The sequence below is a fragment of the Artibeus jamaicensis genome, unplaced genomic scaffold, assembly GCF_021234435.1.
Source record: "Artibeus jamaicensis isolate MK-2021 breed Jamaican fruit bat unplaced genomic scaffold, CSHL_Jam_final contig_387, whole genome shotgun sequence".
NCBI classification, from domain to species: Eukaryota; Metazoa; Chordata; class Mammalia; order Chiroptera; family Phyllostomidae; genus Artibeus; species Artibeus jamaicensis.
This window is the reverse complement of record NW_026521812.1, coordinates 4133216-4158245: the sequence shown is the minus strand read 5'-3', so window position 1 is coordinate 4158245 and position 25030 is coordinate 4133216. Positions and strand designations below refer to the sequence as shown.

Genomic DNA, 25030 nt, shown 5'->3' with positions numbered 1-25030 from the left:
TGGAGTAAAATAAGGTGTTTGTGTGTAGAAAGCGTCTGTTTTAGGGCAGTACTCATCTGGTGGGTCTACAGATGAGCGCATTTCACCAGAGGAACAGAGGAGAAAAAGCATCCCCGGAGTGCAGCATGAGACCGGAGCGCTGAGGCTGGGGTGCCAGGAAGAGTTTCATGGAGGATGTAGCGCTAAAGGTCAAAGAATAAACAAGAATGGTACATGTACACAATGGAGTTCTATGCAGCAGAAAGTAAGAAGGAGCTCCTACCCTTTGCAACAGCATGGATGGGACTGGAAAGCATTATGCTGAGTGAAATAAGCCAGGCAGTGAAAGACAAATACCATACAATCTCACCTTTAACGGGAAGCTAAAAAACAAAACAAACAAGCAAGCAAAATAAAACCAAAGACATTGAAATAGAGAACAGGCTGACAGGGACCAGAGGGGAGAGGGGAGGGAATTTCAGGGGGAAAGGGGAAGGATTTACAGGAAGTGGTATAGAGGACACATGGACAACAACTAAGGGGGGTGGAAATGGGAGGGAGGTGGGGACCACTGGGGGGGTGGGCTGGGATGGGAGTAAAAGATAGAACACTGTACTTGAACAATTAAATTTTAAAAAAAGAAAAATGGGGGAGGATTCACAGTGAGGTATGAAAGGAAATAGAAACTGAAATCAGAAGGTATATTTCATGGATGGTAAATAGGCCCACTTGATCCGTATAGAGAAATAGATTAGGTTGGAAAATAGGTAAATTAGCACAGATTGAGGCTGGCTTTTGTTCCTAGTTATTTTAGTTAGGACTCTTTTTGGTCGTAGTTTCCAGTGGGAGCTTGGGAAGTTTTTTATTTGTTCTTACTTTGTTGTTTTGATTATGAACAATGGCATAATGTCTTAGAGAATTGAGAACAGAGGGTTTACAGGGTCTCATATGGGCTGGGATTTACTCCTTTTCTGGCTGCCACACAACCTCACTGCCTTCCTCTTTGTGAAGACTGGCTCATCAACCTTATCTTTTCTCTAGGTCCCACAGTAGGAAGAAAATGCCCATGTAACACTGCTCATGTTTTTATCATTTTTACCTCTTCAGGGACCCAGACAATAGGATCCCTCTCTTTTTCTTTATCTTGTTCCAAACTTCCAGCAAAGATAATGGTATGAGAAAGACTCACAAAACAAAAGCATGGCTTTCAGGACCTACCTCCTGAGACCACATGAAGCAGTGATAAAAAGAGCTTCCAAGAAAGGAGGCTGAGCAGATAACCTAACCAATGCCAGCTACTTTCTACCTCTGCCCAGAATGGATAAGTGGTCTGCTGTATTTGAAACACCTTCTCCGAGTCTTTCATTTTATATAATCCAGCATACCCCACTGTCCTCTTCCCTGACTAGATGTAACTCAGTTGTTATCTGTTTCAGCAGTGTGGAGACTTGGAGCTTTATTTCATAGGTCAGACATCTACAAACTCAAATCTGCAAAGCAGAGTTGCTTGAGAGAGCTGTAAGTGGGTGGCAACCAAACTTAAAAGAGAGAAGCTCCATTCCCCTCTTCCTGTAAACCCCTCTATTAATTTCTGACCTTCCTCGCCCCATCCCCAGGCTGTCCAGTTACTGTTCAGTAGACCCAAGTCTTCTCTTTTGCTCCCAGTTACCAATTGAAATGAAAATTGCTTTCTCCATTTCTTGTGATTAATCCAGTTGTTAAATGATTGACTGATGAATGCATTTCACACCGCAGTTTTTATTGTTTACCTCCGTAAAGACAATTTTGCCAGAATAAGCATATAGATTTGGACTTTGTTTTTAAAAATTTTTATTAATTTGAGAGAGGGAAGGAGGGAGAGAGAAAGAAGAGAGAAAAACATCAATTTGTTTTTTTACTTATTTATGAATTCATTGGCTCATTCTTTTTTAAATTTTTAATTTTTTTATTTTAATTGTTGTTCAAGTACATTTTTCTGCTTTTTCCCCGCACCCCAGCCCAACCCCTCATGCTCCCCACCTCCCTCCCATTTTCACCCTGCCCCATTATTGTCCATGTGTCCTTTATTCTTGTTCCTGCAAACCCTTCATGCTCCCCCCTCAAACTTCCTCCCCTCTCCCCTCTGGTCACTGTCAGCCTGTTCTCAAAGTCACTGTTCAGTGTCTTTGGTTGTATTTTGCTTGTTTGTTTTATTGTTTAGCTTCCTGTTAAAGGTGAGATCATATGGTATTTGTCTTTCACTGCCTGGCTTATTTCATTCAGCACAATGCTCTCCAGTTCTATCCATGCTAGGAACTCCATTCTTGTATGTGCCCTGAACAGTGATCAGACCTGCAGCCTTGGTGTAGCAGAATGATGTTCCAACTGAGCTACCTAACCAGAGCCTGGGCTTTCTTTAAACACAAACAAACAAACAAACTCTCAAATTCATCCAAAGAAATACAATAAAAAAACTTAGAGCCCAAACCCTAAATCTGACAACCTATGTTTACAGGCAGTGAGAGGTCACCAGTGGATTTCTGATCGGGTAATAATGTACTTGTGATGACAGATCAGCCATGACACAGGTGCCTGGAGGCAGAGACACTAGCTAGAGGATGTACTGGGCTGGCCAGAAAGTTCATTTGGTTTTTTTCTGTAAGATGGCTGTAGTAGCGTTTAATTGTCTTTAGCTTCATTCAAAACAATTTTGTTACATTGTATGGTGACCTCTGTCACATCAGCGTGCATTTTTAAAAACTTATCAAAATTGGTGAATTTTCGTGTGGCCATTTTAATATTGAAGATGGGGGAAAATACACATCATTCTCTTTATAAGCATAAGCTTTATTATTTTAAGAAAAGTAAAAACACAACTGAAATGCAAAACAAGATTTGTGCAGTGTATGGAGAAGGTGCCGTGACTGATCAAATGCGTCAAAAGTGGTTCGTGAAGTTCCGTGGTAGATACTTCTCAATGGACAGTACTCTGATCACGTAGATTAGTTGAAGTTGATAGTGATCAAATCGAGACATTAACTGAGAACCATCAATGTTATACCATGTGGGAGATATTTGACATACTCAAAACATCCAAATCGATAAAGTTATTGGAGAAAAAGAAAACTGTGTTTTAAAAGACCTGAGAGACTGCACAAATTGTGGTTATTTGGGGAGGCATCATAAACCACTTTTTCATGGTTTAAACACATTTCCCCAATTTTCTACATTGTGTATTTATTTATTTATTTTTGTATTGGAAACAAATGTACATATAGCATGAAACAGTAGATCTGACTTGAAATGAGCGTGGTGGCAATGTCGGGGAGCTGGCCTCTTCTTCCTGACAGCCCGCATCATTCTGTAAATAGGAGAAAAGGCTAGACTCCTCCACATGTATTAGTGATGAATTCCAGAGAACAGCTATGTTTCTGGTTGGCCTCTTGTAAACTGAGTTCCTCTGAAGTCTTTATGGTTAATAATATGAAACAGTCTTTCTGGAGACTATTAGCTGCTTTGAATTAATTTGGTCAGAGTAACACATCGCATAAAGTAGCATCTGTTTAGTGACTTTTACCCAGAGAACCTGAGGAACTGACGAGTCTTTGCTTTGCATGATAGTGATAATTAAAATTATTATGGGTGGGGGCAGTGGAGGTCTCTAAGTACACACCTTGTTAACTGGTAGTCACCTTAGGATTTAATTGAGCTTCACATACCCTTATGGTTATTCTGGTTGTGGGGTTCTTTAGTGCAAATTTCTAGACTCAGTGTGAACAGAAACATGGAAGCTTTAGAGGCCCACTTCATGCTGTATCAGTTTAAGGTGGGATGAAACAAGGGGGCATTGCAGTTTTCTTCCTAGCAGTTCAATGGTAGGAACAATTTATTCATGCCCTTAAAGTTGCTATTCGTTGGGCATCTAATATATGTCAGGCAGTGGTCTCAGTACTTGAGATGCTTTAGTGGCAAAACAGGAGCATACGTGGTGATGGACTATGTTAGGAGCCAGCAAATAGGAGGGAATAAAACAGAGGATGTGGTGTACTGGGGAAAAGTCAGTTGTAATTTTAAATTTGGACGATATTTAAGAAAAGACTTGGAGGAAAGCAGGGAGTAAGCCAAAAAGAGGTCCGGGAAGTGCATTCTGTCGGGAATGGGCCAGTGCATAGGCCCTTCAACGGAAGCCTGCCTGGCACGTTCAAGTAATAGCGGGGAGGACAATGCAGCTAAAACAGAATGAGCCCAGAGTTTCACATTTGAAATAGTCATATTCTAGGAAAAGCTACTGTTTCAGCTGCCAATAATTTTTTGACGTATTGGTAATAGTCTCCAGCAGGCACCTCATCCATCACTGCTCTGAGGTGGGGCTGACCCAGCCAGAAGCGCCTCTCTTTGCCACACAGCACACATCCTCTCTCCTGGTCAGAGGGCTTCAGACTTTTACCAGCAGTACTCAAACACCTGAAAGCTGTTTTGTGTTTTTTTCAAGTAATGCTCTTAACCTTTTAGTTATAAATGTATATGAGGGCTTAGGAAAGATTCTAAAAACTTGATTTGTATAGGTATGGAGATTCTGCTCATTATCTCACATTAAAATCATCCCATTTCAGTTGCCTTAGCAACCTACACAATGTTCTCATTTGCTTTTCAATAAGCCAATGGATGAATGGAGTTTTTGTTCGCGTGTTTATGAATTTCTATCACCTGATACTTGATGTCTTTCTGGCATGCATACTGTGCCAAATAACTGTCTTTATATTCTTAAAATCCATGTAACTAAAATTAAACTCTAGTTTTCTTAAAATCTAAATTTTTAATGAGAAAATATTCAACTTATGAATAGTTGGAAAATCTGTGTAGGCTTGTATTATAAAAATGCTTTTATTTTCATTATAATTAATTTCCAAGGCTCTGTAAACTTGGCAAGCTGACTCATCTATCAAAGTTCACCCTCACGGGCGTATCTGTGAATGCCTGGGGAAAGAAAAAGGCCCGATGACAAATCTGGGCTTCATAGAGTTCATTGCCTCACACTCACATGCTTGCTTCTCCCAGATGCTGTCTCAGAGCTTATTTTCTCTTACTTTACACATAATTCTCGAGGTTCATAGCTCATTAAAGGGGGTGTGGGCATGCGTACACAACATGGTGGGCAAACACAGTGACGCCTGAGTTCAACTCCCAGCTGTCTGACCTTGAGCAAACCACTTTTCTGTGCCTCACATTTCATCATCTGAAGAATGGAAATAATACCGCATTATCCCATGGAGGTATTTTAAGGACTAAAGGACTATATGGAAAACATTTAGAGAAGTACCTGCCATATATTAGGTGAATTTAAATGACTGCTCTTTTTATAAACAGGATTAGCAATAGTATTGACAAATAACAGTCTAATAATAAAAAAAGAATCAAAAAATAGGCATAAATGTAAGAGTGCAAAATGCTCAGTCAGCTGGGATGTTCTGGCACGAATGCCAGAAGCCCTCTGTTCCTCTTCAGTCCCTGAGGGCGTCGGCCTGCTTAGTTCAGTGCAACAGCTCTCGTTGTCCTTGACCACCTTGGTTCTCTAAATCAAAGTTAAATTACTTTCAGCATCGTAACACACTTTGGAATTATCTTTGTACAAAATGATTCGATTTTAAAGGTGCAATTGTTTATAATGATGCACACACATCTCTGCGACCCAGAAAATGTGACTAAACCTTAATGATCATTCCTTGAAGGTTCTGGATATCTGAGGCTTTGTAGAATGCTTTCTTTCTTTCTTTCTTTCTTTTTTTTTTTTTTTTTTTTTTTTTTTTTTTTTTCATTAATAGGAACAACTCAATGTCTGGATCACTTAGGGATTTTTAAAATCCAGTTTAGGTACCTGGCACATAGTGGGAAAGCAACAGATAATCATGAGATGAATGAACGGGCGGCCAATACTTACATTTCGTGTGTGTGAGAAATTTCTTATGTCTTTACCTACACTGCTCTCACTGCCGCACCTCATTTGTAAACGAGGGCAAACCTAAGAAGGTTCTAGGTTTGCTGTAGCAAGTAGGTGACTCTCCGTCCCAGCTTGCCCCCAGTACAGTCCTAGTTAACCCTTGCTGTCCCAGTGTCCCCTCTTCTTAGAGATATTTTACTATCAACAAGGTGCCAGTAAATTTTATGGTCAACTCTAATTAAAATTATTCTGCTCCTACCAAACTTCTTGAGATAAAATTTTAACAATCACTCCATCTCTCTCCATTTTTCCCTCCTTCTCTTTTGCTTTCTCTTTGTGTTTCTTCATTCTTAGGGTGACTTGTCTAATAGGGAATTATAACTTTATCTTTCAAGCAACACAGTGTATGAAAATGTTATTTGAAACAAAAGTTCATTCAGGAAATAACTGCTGTGCTTTTATAGGTTTGAATATTATGTTCTGTCATACGATTAATTTGTAGAAATTTCATGCCCCTCAAAAATAAGATCATCTCTTCAAGAACACACACAGCCTTATTATATGAAATGATGTAATCCTTTATAATTTATGTCCCATGCTAGCCATACTCTCCTTTTTTATTCTTCTTCAGTTGGAACATCCAAAGTCTCAGCTAAAAGGCATGGTGGATATCATGGTAGTGCCTGGGAAAAAGATGATTAATGGGGTCTGGCCAAACTCCAAGGCAGATGCAGCACACCCTTTAGGCGGCAGCTGTTGTGGTAATGACCGCAGGCTTTAGAAGGGAGCATCGTGCCTGGTAGCAAGTGAGAGACAAAACAGGCTGCTTGCAGCTTGGACATATTCTTTAACATAATGTTCAATGGGTGCACTTGGGGTAGTATTTACCCTATGTGGTTTTTGGGGTTGTTATTTGCTTTAAAAGAGAAGCAATGATAATAACCATGGAGTAGAGATGAAAAAAGGTGTGTGTGTGAAACGAGACTGGCCACATAAATCACCCACCAGGGTCTCACCAGGGGGATTTGGAAGAGTCAAGTCTCTGTTATTAAGCCCCACACATTGGAGGACGGTTCAAACCTGACTTCCTCCTAACCTCAGCAGTGGCCCCGGTCACAGTGAGATGCCCACACTTCCTGGCATGTTTGCAGAAACTCTCTTTGTACCCAGTAAATACCTGATTGTGGTCAGAGGAGATATAACCTAAAAGTTCATACATTCATGTCTCGTGCCCTGAAAAAACTTTGATAAATAGAGGCTTAGCATTGATGCTAGTAAACCTGACCTTCTCAAAGTGAGCGGTTGGTAAACCTGACCACCCAGAACCAGTGACTCAACTTTGCTGGAAAATGTAACAACCCCAATCTTGGCTCTCACAGACACTTGACATTGTAACAAGGACATCCATGTGAGAGTGTAGACAGCGAAGCACAGCCAGTCAATACCTTAGATAAACAATTCAAGGTCAGTGTCCCAGTAACATCATTTGACTGTAGGTGCTGCTTGCACAAAGTCAATAAACCCCACAGCTGGAATTCAAGGCCTTTTCCTGACAAGGAAGAAGAGCAATCAGAGGATTAAATTATTTCCCATTTTCCTATACGTTTAGTGTCTTTTTATTCTTTTCTGTTTCACTTCTAACCTATTGCATTCTAACAAATTCTTGGTATAAGGTAATATGAATTTTTATAAAAATGAATTTTACATCATGAAAAATCCTTTTTCTTCATGCAGTGAGAATTAGTGATCTTTGAGGAATATCAGAAGTAGTTGACTTTCAAATATTAATAACCTCTTCTTGATTGATCATGTAGCAGTATACTAAACAGGGGTCGGAAAGTCTTTGGGACTGATTTACTTGCATATGTGATATACTCCAAAATTTCTCACATTGCATCTTTTGTGCATACTTTTTCCTATGGTCATGCATTGAGGATCCATTTAATTAAAGTCACTGAGTGGCCACCAGAAACATAAATGAAGAAAAAGAGAGTATGGTGCAAAGTGCGGGCCTTGTCTTCAGGTTAGGAATCAAATGAACGGCAAAGGAATGCCTGTTCTCCATCTCTGCAGTTCCTGGAGTGACCAGACTGGTTTTACAGACCATGTGAACTGATTCTGTGTGTACAGTAAGGCTGAAGGGGTGCCTGAGACTAGTGTATTTTTTAGTATGTTTTTTACTTTCTAAATAATCTTATCCCTTTTCTTATGGGAAAGAAAATGTGACGCAGTAGGTTTCCATTAAATTAAGTGTTCCACCCACATTGAAGCTGCACCCGTTGGTCAGACTCTCCCCGAGTGGCTGGCAGCCCAGGTGCCCATGTTTCCTTACCTAGTGAGTCTGCTTTACTCAGTGGCTACTTATTTTCTTCACATTTTCATGTTATTGTTATCCAGTTGGCTTTTCTGTTGATATTGTCAGTAGTAGGAGTTAGAACTTCTCGGTCTGACATGTATTTTTCTGCCAAAATTTCAAAGTTCTCTCCTAAAATTACTCCTTTCACATGCATGCTGTAGGTTTGTTTGAAATCTTTAGGAAGATTCTAAATTATAAAGTCCAGAATTTCACTAAAAATGTAGACATTTTCTTCAATAAATTGTGCAGTATAGAATGGAAAAGGCTAGTTTTCTAAAGGAAGTCTTCACATGGCCTTTTCAAAAAAGCCATTGTTAGTTTAAAATTATATCTAGATAGGATATAGGAGGGTTGGATTCATTTAAAATTAAAAACACAATGAGATGGCACCTCACACCAGTCAGAATGGCGATCACCAATAAATCAATGAACAGGTGCCTGAAAGGGCGTGGGGAAGAGGGAACCCTGGCCCACTGCTGGTGGGAATGCAGACCGGTGCGGCCCCTGTGGAAAGCAGCATAGAGATACCTCAAAAAACTAAAAATGGAACTGCCTTACAACCCAGCAGTTCCACTTCTGGGAGTTTATCCAAAGAAACCCAAAACACTAATTTGAAAGATATGTGCCCTCCTATGTTCATTGCAGTGTTAATGATAATCACCAAGATATGGAAGCAGCACAAGTGTTCATCCGTAGATGAGTGGATAAAAAGGCTGTGATATATTTGCACAATGGAATACTACTCAGCCACAAAGAAGAAGGAACTCTTACCCTTTGGGACAACATGGATGGACCTGGAGAGTATTATGCTAAGTGAACTCAGGCAGTCAGAGTAAAATAAGTACCATATGATTTCACTTATATGGAGAATCTTATAAACGTGAACTAACAAGCAAAATAGAAACCAACTCATAGACAGCAGGCTGACAGCTGAGGGTGGGGAATTTAGAAAGACTCAGAAAAAAGAAAATGAAGAGAAAGAACTCATGGATACAACAGCATGATGATTGCCAAGGAGAGATTGGGGTGGGAGTAGGTGAAGGGGGGTAACTAATGATGCAAGGAGACTTGACTTGGGGTGGTGAATACACAATACAGTGTACAGATGATGTGTTGTGGAATTGTGCACCTGAAACCTGTATAAATTTATTAAGCAGCGTCACCCCAATAAATTCAATAAAAATGAAAAAATAAATAAATAAAGTTTAATCATAAAACATATGGATCAAAGTTCATTAAATGCATCTAAGGTAGAAATCACTGCATGGTATTCATCTTTCGGCTAACGCTGAGCCTTCCCGGCCCGCAGTCCTTCGCTGCCCTGTTTAGAGCAGGGCCACTTCAGGTCAGCGGCTGCCCTCACCAGGTCCTGCTGAATCCAGGTCAGCGTCCAGGGGAATCAGCTTGCTCTGCTGGTAGATTTCCTGGCCATCATTTACACATGCTCATTTTCTGCGGTGTCAGACCGAGCATATTTATGTTATAATTTATTTTTTATGATTGTATCCCCTTTCATTTGGAGCAAATATAAATTATTTCTGATGGACATTCCTAAGGACGGAGGAAATTACTTTCGTTGAAGTAGTACTTTAGTATATTTTTCACCTCTTTCCAGTAGAAGATTGCTACAGGAAACTGATACTCAATATTATTCATTCTCTGGGGTAGTTCACTAGATCAGGATGTTGGTATGTAGTGTAGAAAGGCGGGAAGAGTTAGGGAGTTAAAAACAGGTTGATACAAGCTGCTGAGAAAAAAAATCAAATGAGGCCACTTATGTTTTAAATCACGAATGTGTTTTCAGTGAAAATATTTTCTAATGAGTCACAGGAGAATGTTGTCAACTTTGACTACATCTGCTGAAAATCAAAACGTGAGTGCTCCTGTAGCAGATTCTGGCGGGACTCTGCGCTGTGTGACGAGGAACCACATTCCCATTAAATGATGATACTTTCGTGTTTTTTCTAGCTCTAAAAGTAGTTTCCTGACTTTTAAAAATGTCGACAGCATTTGTCCTCCTCCACATTACATGGATACATTGGCATCATGCCTAATATGATTTCCAGAATAAGTTTCTTAAATAATTTTGATGGGATGGTAATTGTTTAATGTCAGCATGTGAAGTCCTGCAATAGTTTAAACAAAATTAAACAAGAGCAAATACACAGAGAGGGTTTTGTAGAATTACTGGGAAAACATAGATAAAAGGAACACTTAGGTAGTTGGATCTGAAAAACAGACACCTAGGGCTTCCAAATGTTATCATATAATTCCAAGGATCCTTTGCCTCGTTCTCTTATGTTGCTTGATTTTCATGTTTCTGAATTTACATATCAGAATAGCAGCATATTTATCTATGTATATCTAGTTTTTTGCATGCTTGTATAGTCTCTACTTAAAAAAGTTGAAAGTGCCTCCCAGATAAGATTCAGTTAAAAGAGTTGATCATCACCAAGCCCTTATTATATGAAATGTTAAAGGAACTTATCTAAGAAAAAGAAGATTATCAAAACTATGAACAGTAAAGTGACAACAAACTCACAACTGTCAACAACTGAACCTAAAGAACAAGAACAAACTAAGCAAACAAATAGAACAGGAACAGAATCACAGAAATGGAGACAACATCGAGGGTTATCAGTGGGGAGGGGGAGAGGGGAGAAAGGAGGAAAAGGTACAGGGAATAGGAAGCATAATTAGTAGGTACAAAATAGACAGAGGGAGGTTAAGAATAGTATAGGAAATGGAGAAGCCAAAGAACTTACATGAATGACCCATGGACATGAACTAAGGGGGAGAATACTGATGGAAAAGGTGGTGTGGGGCAGAGGGAAGGGAAAAAATGGGACAACTGTAATAGCATAATCAATAAAGTATACTTAAAAAATAAAACTGACCTAATGCATATCATGTGCAAAACAGCATCATTACTAAAATATATACTGATCCAGATACAAGGTAAAAAAAGTCATGCTAGCTCTCTTGCATAAACAGCCTGCTAATATATGGACTTCTGTTTAGCAAAATTCAAGAAAAGAGACTTAGCGTGTATTTGTGCCCTGGATATCATGTCGAAGGCAATCACACCTAAGTCCAGGATAATAATATAGTATGCAAAGTATTTTTGGTCTTAAAAGAGAAGGTGTTCTCTTTTAACAGTCTTATTTTTAAGGTGCCTTAGAGGTGTTCTAAATTGTGAGCTGGGTTCAAACTTACTTCAGTGAGCATCTGCCCTTTTTATGTTAAATTGTAGACTCTTTTTCTGGTTTGATTAGCATAAATTTGAATAAATTCTCACCTCTTTGTGTAAGAATGGAGGCCGTTAGAAAATGTTCATATGGACAGTTTTCATTTTTGAATTAAACTGAGGGATACAACCTGTGTTCTCCTTCTTTGTTCTAGCTCTTTCTTCTTAGAAAATAATGGCAAAACCAAATGTAGACTTTAGACAGAGAAACACCTGAGATCTAATATCAGCCCCCTATTCGCTAACATAGAAATTTCATATCCTCTTTTATCCCAGAGAACTGGTACCTTCCTTCTCTATTTTCATGAAGACTAAATGAGATACCACAATTAACACTGGACACACAGTAAACAGTTACGGAAAATAGTTATTATTTTTCCAGGTGCTCACAACTGAGCCTGGGGACTTACAATTGATCTAAGTGAAATGCGGCAGAATCTAGAGCTCAGATTTCCTAGGAATAAGAAGCCTTGGACTGAGGGTCTCTTCCTGCATCCTTCTTTCTAATATCAGAAACCCAGTATTTCAACAGGCACAGGGAACACACGGCAGGTACCCACAGTAGCACAGGTGAACTGCGCTGCTCTTCCCATTCTTTAACCAGCAGCTACAGTGAGCGAGGGAAGTGCAGGGGGAGGGGAGAGTGGCTCGCTGCCTCACTGAGGCCAGGCACCTTCGCTGGCATTGGGAGGCCTTTCCTTTACCATTTTGTCCCAAAACTTCAACCAAAACTTTTTTTCAAAAGTATCCAGAGGATTCTTGGGAAAAGGGGAATATATTCTTGGGAGAGGGGTTTATCTATGTATATGTGCACACAAACACATGTCTGGTTTATCCCAATTCATGGACTCAGCATGCGTGCCTCTCACCCACTGCACCGTGACACCAAGGATGTCTACTGCCAATTCTTAAACCTTCTGCAAAATACCGCATTAGGGAGAAATGTTTGGTACATCTGTTAAATTATAGACTGGCAGGTTCTTATTATATTATGCATATTATGCAATTATTTGTTCAGTATTTAGAAATTAGCTCTCCTAATAAACCTGCACTTTTTATTCCAGGTCAGATTTCTAAAAAGGTAACATTTACAAAATAGCACAGTATTATAAAAACAATTCCAAAGTAAGAATGTACTTAAGTATCCAAAACCTTGAATTCAAACTTACTTATCAACACAAATATTGAGGACTGGGGGGGGGTGGTATAAGGGGACCAAATGGTAATGGAAAAAAATACAATAAAGATCAAATTAAAAAAGAAGTATGTATAATTTAGCCAATTTTTCCTTGAGAAAATTCATCTTGACATAGCACTATGGGAATTTCTAGACATGATGAGGGGATCCTGCTCTCTATTAATCCCTCGCATAAAAATCCAAAACCATCACTAAGTATGGTTTTTATATATTAGCCTAGTCAGCAATAATTAGGATTATGTTAGATATTTATTAAATCAGAAGGATCAGAGTTTAAACCCAAAAAGGTAACAGAATAAATTCTTTTGCAAAGATAATGAAATCTCATACCTACAGAGGAATAAAACAGAGGACAAAAGAGGACAAGACCAGCAAGAATTACAGAGGTACCTGGGTTATAGACAATTCATTTACTTCCATTAGTTGTGAAAATAATAGCAGAAAAGGTGAGCACTTGAGAAATGGCACTGTGTAGCGGAGAAGGACAGGTCCCTACAGACAGACGTCTGGGGTGGAATCCCTGCTCCTTGGCATTCGCTCTTCTACCTGCGATGCTTCTCTTAATCTCTCAGTTTCTTCACTTTCAACCATGGGAGTAAAACAATGCCTACTATCTAGATATGTTGTGAAGATTAAATTAAGTAAACTGATTCAGCATTTACATAGTATCAAATGTTATTTTCCTATTATTTATGTTACTACTATTGCATTTTATGCATTTATGTAAAAAATGTTAGTACTGTGCAGGTCAAGTGGCAAAAAAAATGACTTGCTAAATAAGAGTTTATGTGGTTTTAGTTCACCTGAAGGTAAACAGGATTCTGGGATTCTAAAAACTGAACAGTTAGAAAAATATCAAGACCATCTTCATTTCTTTATGTAGAAACACAGACATTGACTTGCTAGAAAATGAAAGTTATGAAATAACAGGCTACTTTGCTTTATTGATATTTGTATAAGCTTTATTTAGCTCTTAGAGAGCCTAGACAATAGTGTTTAGGGACATTCAGTAAATAAATACACTCATGCGTGGACAGATACACACATACAGGCATGCATACACAGTCTTTCCGTGTTCTTTCAAGTGCTATCTTTAAATTAAGGGAAAGAATAGACTTTGCACTGGCAAGTTCAAGTCAAGGTTAGTGCATATAGTGTGCAATGTTAGTTCCATACTGAAATGACAATTTAATGAAAGGGTTTACTAAGAAAGATCACACTTAACTTTAAGGATTGTCCTTTATGTCAAGCAATATTTACTTTTCATGATTGAGATTATCTTTAAAAAATAATATATTCAAATCTGAGTGAATTGTAGTCCTATATTTGCACATTCATAATTTAGACAATCTTTATAAAAAGAAGCTACGTCAGAACTGGGAGATATCTTTTTCTATTGTATATATATATATATATATATATATTGTTAAAATATCTAGGGAATTTAAACTCTGTTCTCTTTGGACTGCTTTCTCTGTTCTCTTTTTAAAATTCAAAATGAGCATTGCCACCAAGAGATAGATTAGATGAAAAGTACCAAGCACATTGTCTCCTTTCTAATTCTGATGTTAGTGATGCAGAGAGAGCAGATAAGAACCCTAGTTACTGAAGTGATGAGTAACTTCATTCCATTAATTCATTCACATCCATTCAGCCAATATTTATTGAAGACTTTCATTTGTCCCGACACAGTGCTTCTGAAAAAGACAGCACAAGGCGTACCTCATTTTATTGGGCTTAGCTTTAGTTCACTTTACAGGTACTTTTTTACAAAGTGAAGTTTTGTGGCAACCCTGCCCAAGGCAGGTCTATGGCACCACTTTTCTAACAGCATTGGCTCACTTTGTGTCTGTGTAATACAACAATCTTTCAAACGTTTTTGTTACCATTATATGTGTTATGGTGATCTGTGTTTAGTTATCTGTGATGTTACTACTGTAATTGTTTGGGGGCACCAGCAACCACACTCATAAGGTGGCAAACGTGATTGGTAAATGTCGTATGTGTTCTGACTGCTCTACCAAAACCCTCTGTTCCCCATGGTGCTTCCTCTCCTTGGGCTTCTCTATTTCCTGAGAAACAACAATTTTGAAGTTATGCCAATTAATAACCCTACATTGGCTTCTAAGTGTTCAAGTGAAAGAAAGAGTGTCACATCTCTCACTTTAAATCAAAAGCTAGAGCCCTGGCTGCTGTGGCTCAGTGGACTGAGCACCGGCCTGTGAACCAAAGGGTTGCTGGTTTGATTCCCAGTCAGGAAACGTGCCTGAGTGGAGGTCCAGGTCTCCAGGTGGGGGCGCGTGAGAGGCAACCACACATTGATGTTTTTCTCCCTCTGTTTCTCCCTTCCTTTTTCTAAAAAAATAAATAAATATATTTTTAAAAAGCTAGAAATCATTAGCTTAGTGAGGAAGGCAGTCAGAAGCAGCGATAACCAAGTTGTGATTTGAATACAAAGGAAATTGAAAGTGCTCCTCTAGTGAACAAATGGGTGATAAGAAAGTGAAATGGCCTCATTGCTGAGATGGAAGAAGTGGCAGTGGCCTGGATGGAAGATCAAACCAGTCACAACATTGTCTTTAAGACAAAGCTGAATCTGGAGCAAGGCCCCATCTCTCTTCAGTTCCATGAAGTCTGAAAGAGCAAAGAAGTGGCAGAAGAAAAATTTGAAGCTGGTAGAGGTAGGTTCATGAAACTTAAGGGAAGAAGTTGTCTCCATAACATAAAAGTACAAGGTGAAACAGTAAGTGTTGATGTAGAAACATCAGCAAGCTAGCCAGAAAATCCAGCTGAGATAATTAATGAAGGTGGCAACATTAAACAACAGATTTTCAATGTATATGGAAAAGTCTTATATTGGAAGAAGATGCCACCTAAGACTTTCATAGCTAGAGAGAGTCAGTGCCTGCTTCAACGCTTCAAAGGACAGGCTGACTTTCTTATTAGGGTCTAATGCAGCTGGTGACCTCAAGTTGAAGCCAATGCTCATTTACCATTCTAAAAATTCTAGGGCCCTTAAAATTTTTTCTGGATTTAAGTCTACCTGTGCTCTGTAAATGGAACAATAGGGCCTGAAGGACAGCACATATTATATATTTATGACATGCTCTGCTGAATATTTGAAGCCCACTTTTGCTACCTACTGATCAGAAAAAAAAGATTGCTTTCAAAACATTATTGCTTATTGACAATGGTCACCAGAGGCTTTAATGAACATGTAGAGTGAGATTCATGCTGTGTTCATGCCTGCCAATACAACACTCATTCTGCAGCCTGTGGACCAAGGGGAATTTTGACTATAGAGACTTGTTATTTAAGAAATACACTTTGTATGGCTATAGCTGTCATGGATAACGGTTTCCTTAATGGGTCTGGGCAAAGTACATTGAAAATCAGCTAGAAAGGATTCATGATTCTAGACGTGATGAAGAACATTTATGATTTGTGGAAAGAGGTTAAAATATCAACATTTTGAAGTTTGGGAGAAATTGAATCCAACACCCATGAATGACTTTGGGGGCTCAAGACTTTATTGGAGGAATAAACTGGGAATGTGACAGGAATAGCAAAAGATCCAGAATTAGAAATGGAACCTGAAAGTGTGTCTGAATCGCTGAAATGTCATAAAACTTGAAAGGATGAGTAGTTGCTTCTTATGGATGAGCTAAGAAAGTGGTTTATTAAAAGGGAATCTACTCCTGGTGATGCTGTGAAGATTGTTGAAATGACAGGAAAGGATTTAGAATACTACATAAACTAAGTTGATAAAGCAGCAGCAGGATTTGAGAGGACTGACTCCAATTTTGAAAGAAGTTCTACTGTGGGTGAAGTGCTAGCAAACAGCATCACATGCTACAGAGAAGCCTTTTGTGAAAGGTAGAGTCGATTGATGTGGCAAACTTTGTTATCTTTTTTAAAGAAATTGCCACCTCAGCCTTCAGCAATCACCTTCCAGATCAGTCAGTAACCTTCAAAATAAGACCCTCCACCAGGAAAAAAATTGTGACTTGCTGAAGGCTTGGATAATTGTTAACATTTCTGCAATAAAGTAATCTGTTAACTAAGACATGCATCTTTTTAAAGATATAGTGCCATTGTGCACTTGATAGACTATAGTATATAAATTGTCACAGTGAAGTGACTTATTTCCACAAGTCTCATAAAAATTATTCTCAATATTTTATAGTCTTCTACCTATCCATGAAATGTTTCTTCTACCTATCCTATTCTTGATTCATTAATTTAATAAATATTTATTGAATGCCAATAATGTGCTAGGTATTATCATAAGGGGAATTTATCAGGGTATAAAACAGACAAAAATTTCCCCTTTGAAGTTAACATCCTAGTGAATGGAAGCAAAAAATAAGCAAGATAGAATATGATATATTAAATGATGGCAAGTGCTATGAAGAGAAACAAAACAGGAAAAAAGGAGAGGGACCATGTGGGGACAGAGGACTGACAATTTTACATTGATGGCCAGGGAGAGTCTTAGTGAGAGCATTAGACAGAGGAAATGAGGGGTGAGCCGTGCGGTACCTGAGAGAAGCATTCCAGGCAGTGACAACTACATGTTTAGGAATGTTGTAGCCAGGTGGAGAGCAGTGAGGATGAGAGACACTGGTAGGTGACATGTTAGGGCTTGGAGTAGATAGGCAGTTCATCTAGGTCGTTACAGTGGTTTTGCCCTTTACTCTTGAGTGAGCTAGAAAGCCACTGGAGGGCTGGGAGCTAGGGTTGAACACTTTGACTGTGTTTTTGACAGGATCCTATTGATTTCTCTACAGAGCAGTGCTGTGCAATGTAATTCTCTGGAATGGAAATGTTTTATAATCTGTGCGGTCCAGTGTCGTAGCCACTGGTTCACATGGCTGGTGAATGCTTGCAATGTGGAGAGTGCAACCAACGAGTGAATTTTTAATTTTAGTTAACTTGTATTTAAACAGACACCTGTGGCTAGTGTTTAAACAGCACGAATCTAATGTTGCTAACTAGATCAGATATCTGTGTGAATGTGCATGTGTGAGGTCTGTCCAGAAGGTAGCCAGCCATGTATTATAAAAAATAGAAACGTTTATTGAAGAAGATATGAGAAACATTGTACATAGGACAATGACACTTCAGTCCCTTCCAAAGTAGGCACCTTGGGACCTCACACAGTTCTCCCAATCTCTGTCAGCTGCTCTGTCGTATTTTCCTGAATCTCATTGATGGTCTGGAATCTCTTCCCTTTCAAAGGTGATTTTAGTTTGGGGAAAATCCAGAAGTTTCAGGGTACCTAGTCTGGGTTATTAGGGGTTTGAGTCACCTGGGTGATTTGATGTTTTACTAAAAACCTCTGTGCGAGACATGATGCATGAGTGTGTGTGTTGTCATGATGTAGCTGCCAATCTCCAGTGGCCCATAGCTGTGACCTTCTGAATCATCTGAATAGTTTCTGTGGAGTAATGTTCAAACTTAATGCAAAATTTGACGCAGATTTATTGCTCTACTCACTCAGTAATTTTGATTGCGAATGGCCACCCATACACATGCTTACCCAAGGGTGTCTACTGCCCTCACTGACTTGTACAGTGAAGTTATCAGTGTTCACTCATGCACATTCCTGTCCACTCACCTTGGCTTCCAGGTTACATTGATGTCATGCAAACTGTTCTCATTATATTAACAATGGTTAGACTTTTTCTAGACAGATCTTATAGTATAGACTGTCAAATTTCATTAACATTTCTTTTTATTAATTTACCAGGCAATTTTCAGCACTTATTATAGGTCAGGTTCTGTCCTGGGTATTGAAGGGAATTTAAAACCTATTAGGTGTAGTCCTTGCCCTAAAGAGATTTACAAAATACTAGGAGAGATAACGTATATACAAGAAGTGACATAAGAAAGAATGTAGACTGTCTTTTAAAAGTGACCACTAATTGGTCAAAAAAGAGAGAGAGAATAAGGTTAAGAATTCCTGGCAGAAATGGTATTGAACTGAACTTTGACAAGCATTCCTCAAATACAGAACATCAAGTACAGGGGTATAAATACGTTTATGTCTGCTGTGTGATTCACAAACCAACATCTGTGAAAGCAGAAGTAGAAGGCAAGACCGAAAAGGAAAACCTTTGAACCAATATGTATTTTGTGAGTTATGTTTATTAAAAATTCCACTGCTGGGATTATACCCCAAGAACTCTGAATCACTAATTCAAAAGAAGCTATGCAACCCAATGTTCATAGCAGCACAATTTACAATAGCCAAGTGTTGGAATCAACCTAACTTTGCATCAATAAGTGAATGGATCAAAAAACTGTGGTACATATACGCAATGGAATTCTATGCAGCAGAAAGAAAGAAGGAGCTCCTACCCTCTACAACAGCATGGATGGACCTGGAGAGCATTATGCTGAGTGAAATAAGCCAGGTGGTAAATGACAAATACCGTATGATTTCACCTGTAAGTGGAACATAATCAACAAAACAAACAAGCAAGCAAAATATAATCAAAGACATGGAAATAAAGAACAAACTGATAATAACCAGAGGGGAGGGGGGAGGAGAGAATGGGGGAAAAGGGGAAAGGGTTTTCAGGAACATGTATAAAGGACACATGGACAAAACCAAAGGGGGTTAGGATGAAGGGTAGGAAGTGGGGATGGCTGGGGTGGTGGGGAGGTGGGGGGGGAATGGAGACAACTGTACTTGAACAGCAATAAAAATGTGAAAAAAAATAAATAATTTCTAAATGCCCTAACATATTTCAAAATGTTGCTCTTGGCCTTCCAAATTCTCTGTTGTCTTCAGCTAAATGCCAATGTATATCAAATAAGTTGCACAGCTGGTACATATCACTTAGATCACATAGCCTTATGCATTTTCAAGTTGAAAGCTGATAACAAGTTTTTAGAAACCTGCTTTTATACTTTAACAAAATGTGTAACTTCTTGATACACTACTATGATTTTTTAATTCTAAAACATTTTCATCAAAATATAGCCAAAGACACTGAAATATAGAACAGGCTGGTAGTGATCAGAGGGGAGAGGGGAGGGAATTTCAGGGGGAAAGGGGTAGGGTTTAGAGGAACAAATATAAAGGACACATGGACAAAAACTAGGGGGGAGGTTAGAAATGGGAGAGAAGTGGGGAGGGATGGGTGAGTGGGCTGGGATGGGAATAAAAGGCAGAAAACTGTACTTGAACAACAATTAAAATAAAATTTAAAAAACACTGTTACAATCTAAAATTTTTTAATCAAAATTAAAATGAAATATGTAAAATTTATCATTTCATTCCTCATAATTTTCTGAGTAAAATAAATTAGGAAGAAATGCAGAAAATATTTAACTTGAGCTTACTTAGAATTATAAGCAAAGGTGAGTAGAGAAAAACACCTGTAGCACTGTTTTTTCCATAAGTTTAAAGGTAAATATCTTGTTTGACTTTGAACTTTCAGCAGTATTGTGTTTCTCTTTAGTAGATTTTGCCCATAGCTATTGGTATAACCTCAGTACAATTCACTATGTCTTCAAATTCAGGAAGAAAGAAAAGTAAACTTGACTGTCACTTTTATTTTCTCTTAGGGGAAGGATTAATGAAAATCTTAAACTGAGCTATTTAAGTTAATTACTAAATAGTGGTTCAGTGTCAGCAGCTACATGCTCTTACATGGGTTTATCTACCTACACTTCTAAGTCACCAAGTCTCCGTACTTTTTAATTTAAGGAAAGGCATTCATCACAAGAGGTTTATTTAGATCATTTTAATTAGTATTGTTGGGACTTTGTTAGTGTTTCTTAATTTGGAAAAAGATTGGACTTGATGCTGAATGGGGGCAAGAGGGTAGAAGGATACAGACCGCCCAAACCCCAGACTTTCCCACATCATGAGACTTGTTGGGCTCACCGCCTTCCTTGCTCCAAGAGCCTTCACCTCCCTCCCCCTCCCCCAGGGCATCACGTTACAGCCAGTTTCACAGAAGCAGTTCATGGGTGCCAGCTCCCCGGACTCTTGAATAATCCAAAGACCCCCCTGTGCCACAGATAAAATGCAATAACAAATCTTCCCAGCTCTATGATTTTAGTCTTCTAAATTCAATTAAGTTGAGCCTCATAGGAATTTGTAAATCAAATAGTGAACTCTATGCAGATTGAAATCCAACTTAGGACTCATATGTTCATTATTGAATTTTCTGTTTTTCAGAAAAAAGAAAAACTCTGCTGCTGTTTTCCATTTTTCAGCTTCCCTGTAAAGATATTTCTTATTGAAACCAAACTCATATTTCTTGAATTCCTAGACCACTATCTATCATGCAGTTCAAGTCAATTTTCCAAATGGTAGAATGCCAGAAAATCAGGAGCTGCTTGTTTTGCCTGATTTTCTCTAGCATTCTTTGGAGGATTTGAAGCAGGGAGGTGGAGGGAAAGCCCAAAAAACGAAAACCTGACCTATATTAAGAAATAAACTTGAAAAGGGGATTAAGAAAGGCCTTATTTTATTGAATTATGCAAATATTCCCAGTACTATAATGCAATACCTTATAGAATTTCTTTTATTGTTGGCACTATAGTTTGGATTTTGCCAAAGAAAATTTATTACTAAAGATTCGAGGGTTCTTACTAAAAACATCGTACATATGGGCCCTTTGCATAATGAGCAGACCATCCCTCCTCTGTCTTTGCTTGGTGAATGCCCAGCTGAAGGATGGGACTGGGGAAGGGGCTGGGGAAGATACTCCTCCTCCAAGGGGTGTGTCTGGCTCCTTGGCAATCCCACAATGCACCTCTGTTAATGGGTTCAAATCTGCAGGGAAGTCTTTTTTTTTAAATTTTATTTAGTTATTTTTCAAGTACAGTTTTTTGTCTATTTCTCCCATCCCAGCCTCCCCCGGCCCCTGCTCCCTACCTCCCTCCCATTTCCACCCCCCTTAGTTCTCGTCCCTGTGTCCTTCCTATTTGTTCCTCCAAATCCCTCCCCTTTTTCCCCCTTAAATTCCCTTCCCTCTCCCCTCTGGTCACTGTCCCCTTGTTCTCTATTTCAGTGTCTTTGGTTTTTTTTCTGCTTGCTTATTTGTTTTGTTGTTTAGCTTCCTGTTAAAGGTGACATCATATGGTATTTGTCTTTCAACACCTGGCCTATTTCACTCAGCATAATGCTTTCCAGTTCCATCCATGTTGTTGCAAAGGGTAGTAGCTCCTTCTTTTTCTCTGCTGCATAGAATTCCATTGTATATATGTACCACAATTTTTTGATCCATTCATTTACTGACGGGCACCTAGGTTGCTTCCAACTCTTGGCTATTGTATATTGTGCTGCTATGAACATTTGGTGCATAGGTTCTTTGAAATTGATGTTTTATGATTCTTAGGATATAATCCTAGCAGTGGAATTGCTGGGTCAAAAGGCAGGTCGAGTTTTATTTTTCTGAGAAAATTCCATACTATTTTCCATAATGGTTGTACCATTATGGTACAACCCACCAACAGTGAACTAGGGACCCCTTTTCCCCACAACCTCTCCAACATTTGTTGTTTGTTGCTTTGTTTATGATAGCCATCCTGACCGGTGTGAAGTGGTATCTCATTGTGGTTTTAATTTGCATCTCTCTGATAGCTAGCGATATTGTGCAGGGAAGTCTTTTACAGGGTTAGATTGTGCATGGGCTGTCTGCATAGTCTTTTCCTCCTGACTGATTTGTGTGGAGGTTTAAAAAATTATTTGTCCAGTTTCTTGAACCTACTCACAAGATTGAATAAATCTCATTGGAAAAAAAATTAAGTCATTCCCACAAAGGCAGCCTAGAATAGTGGTAGATAGAGATTGTAGATTCTGGAGCCAATCTGACTTAATTTGAAAACTGGAAATGTTCTAGTTGGAGGACCATGGATAAATTACTTAATCCCTCTGTGCCTCATCTACCCAAACATGAGATGATTATAACAGTACCTACCTCATACATTTCCATGAGGGTTAAATTAATTTATACCCACGAAGCTTTTAGGACAGTGTCTGGCATAAACTGAGCCCTCAGGGAAGGTTAGCCATGAGGTAATGTCTATTGATGGTATTCATCAAACTAGAGTATGTTCTCATTTGTATGGGATTTAAGATTAAATTTGGCTTTAACTATCCAGTGGCTTACAGCTATTTTTGATGGGATTCATAGAGATGTGTGCTCATTTTGAGTAGAGAGTAATGTCAATTCCCTTTTAGGTAGTGAAGAAAGAATTCACCTCCCACTAACTGGACTTTGATCTTGCAAAACCCCTCTGTTCCAGTCTGGATTTTATTATTAAAAAAAAAAAAAACAGTCAGTGGCCCTTAGGTTCAGGGTCCATAGTTGCCACATCACGTGGAAAAGGCTCAGATCATAACTGGCAAAGAAGATGCTCGGGGCTGGACTGGCAGGACCATTTGGAAACATCTACTGCTCCCAACCAAAATTAAAGCATTAAAATTTGTATTTACTTCTTTCTCGGTCATTTGAATGGGCTTGTTTAAAAGTAGGAGGACTATTAGGCTTTTAAAACACTTCGAATACAACCACAACCAGTATATGTCTAATAAAAGTTTAACATGGCACATTTGATAATATTTGCAAAACCAGTTTGGATATGGATGTAAAATTAGATCATGACATTAGCATTCTGTGTATTACTAACATCTATTGATTACATCTGTTTCATTAATTCGACTAGATGATAGTGAAGTATCATTTGGATGGTGGACTTGCCTACATACATGGAAAATTGTCATTCTAGAAAGCTCCCTATTGAATGTGATATGAGTAAAGTGAACTCATAAAAAATTTTAATAGGGACGTATTACTGATGTGTCTAAAATATACATTACATGCTGCTTTTTCTCCAAATTTGATTTAACTTTTACAGTGAACAACAGTGTATGTAGACTAGGGGAGAGAAAACATTATTTTGGAAAAGTATTAGTTAACTTAGTATGAATCCAGCTTAATTAAAGACATTGGGTAATTACTATTCAGGTCACAAATTTTCAAAAAAAAATTACCACCTAACATAAAAAATAGCAACTTTGTTCAAGAGCAAAAGTTACGATTTGACTATGAAGGAGCTCCTTCTAGAAAAAATATTCTCCATATATTTTCGTTGGACTAAAATGCTAATTTATTCTATCAGTCATGTGTTCCCCCTTTGCCCTTGAAAGCTCCCTACTCACTCGGCAGCCGCAGGACCTCCTGTTGACCTGGCTTTCCTCCCCTCGTGGGCTCCCAGCAGTCACTTCAAACAAGGCTCTCGTTCCCCAGTGGGCCTGTTAAATGATTACCCCCAGGTGTTGGTTCACACTCAGCATCCTTGGGTTTTACCTCCTTCAGCCTTGAGTCATGGGGGAAGGGAGAGCGAGTTGGAAGAAGATCAAAGTAGCAGTGCTCCAGTTGGAGCATTAGAGGTGGGGTCGAGCCTACAGCCCTGTCTTCTCCCTCCCCCCCTTCCTGCCAGACCCCCCCACCCCTCCACCCGCCTGACCCTCATCAGAAGACAGAGTGGGGAGTGTGGCTAAACCATGAACTGTGCGGTTTCAACTCTTATTTTTTAATACAAGCAGTGTACTTAACAATATATAGTATTTATTGTATAGTATGATTATATAAGTAAAATATAACAGGTGAGGTCTTGATATTTTCGAGCATATACCCTATTCCCTACAAGGGACTATGGGTGAAAGTTAGGATGAGTAAAATGCACCTTCCCTCAGGCAGCTCAGAGTCCAATAGTTAATACAGTTCTTATGGAGCAGAACACAGTTGCTACTTGTGTTGTTATATAAATATAAAACTCCATGAGAAAAGTAAATAAAAATGCAACACCAAAATATATTTTATCTGTAATCAACAAAATGTTGCATACTGTTTTTAGAAAATAAAAAGCATATTTAAAAAATTATTCTTCCCAGAGATAGCCACACCTTAGTATATTTTTAAAATATATATATACTTGGAATAATACTGAATATTCACTTCTCTATCTTGAAGTTTTTGGAACTCTATATTATATTATGAACATTGCACCATGTAATTGAAAAGTATTTGCATAATTATTACATCACAGGATGTTACAGTTTATGTTATCATTTCTCTATTTGGAGACATTTCTGTTTCTTTCAAAGTTTCCCCTTTTGTAAATAATTCATTGAATATATTTTTGTATAAGTCTCCTCATATTTCTGATTTTCTTATAATGAACTTCTAGAAGTGGAATTCTAGATCAAAGACCGTGTGTATTTTAAAACACTTGAAACGTTTCACCGGAGAGTTTTCCGCTAAGCTTATGCCCCATTAAAGCTGCACCAGCAGGGCACAGAGT

General features: G+C 38.6%; 1 protein-coding gene across 5 annotated transcripts in view; it reads left to right on the top strand.

Annotated features, from left to right (window-relative positions):
* EYA4 (EYA transcriptional coactivator and phosphatase 4) overlaps window positions 1-25030 on the top strand; it is a 250553-nt gene that overhangs the window by 136039 nt on the left and 89484 nt on the right. The window lies entirely within an intron of this gene.